The sequence below is a fragment of the Ipomoea triloba genome, chromosome 16 (genome assembly GCF_003576645.1).
Source record: "Ipomoea triloba cultivar NCNSP0323 chromosome 16, ASM357664v1".
Lineage (NCBI taxonomy): Eukaryota > Viridiplantae > Streptophyta > Magnoliopsida > Solanales > Convolvulaceae > Ipomoea > Ipomoea triloba.
Window position 1 is genome coordinate 15,511,566 of NC_044931.1, and position 213 is coordinate 15,511,778.

The following is a 213-nucleotide window of genomic DNA, read 5'->3' on the forward strand; positions in this document are numbered from 1 at the left end:
ACATTCATTCATTCAATATTCTTTGATACTTTGTGACAATGACGCGAATGAGTAAATGCTACATATTCCATTGATTAAAGACTTGTCAATACTTCTAATTTGACCTCCCTAGATGCCGACACAACCCGGGGTAACCCCAACAATCTTTTATTTTAGCAACCACAAAACAGCAGTAAATCAAATGGCGTCGTCGCTAGGGAGGGCAAACGGTTG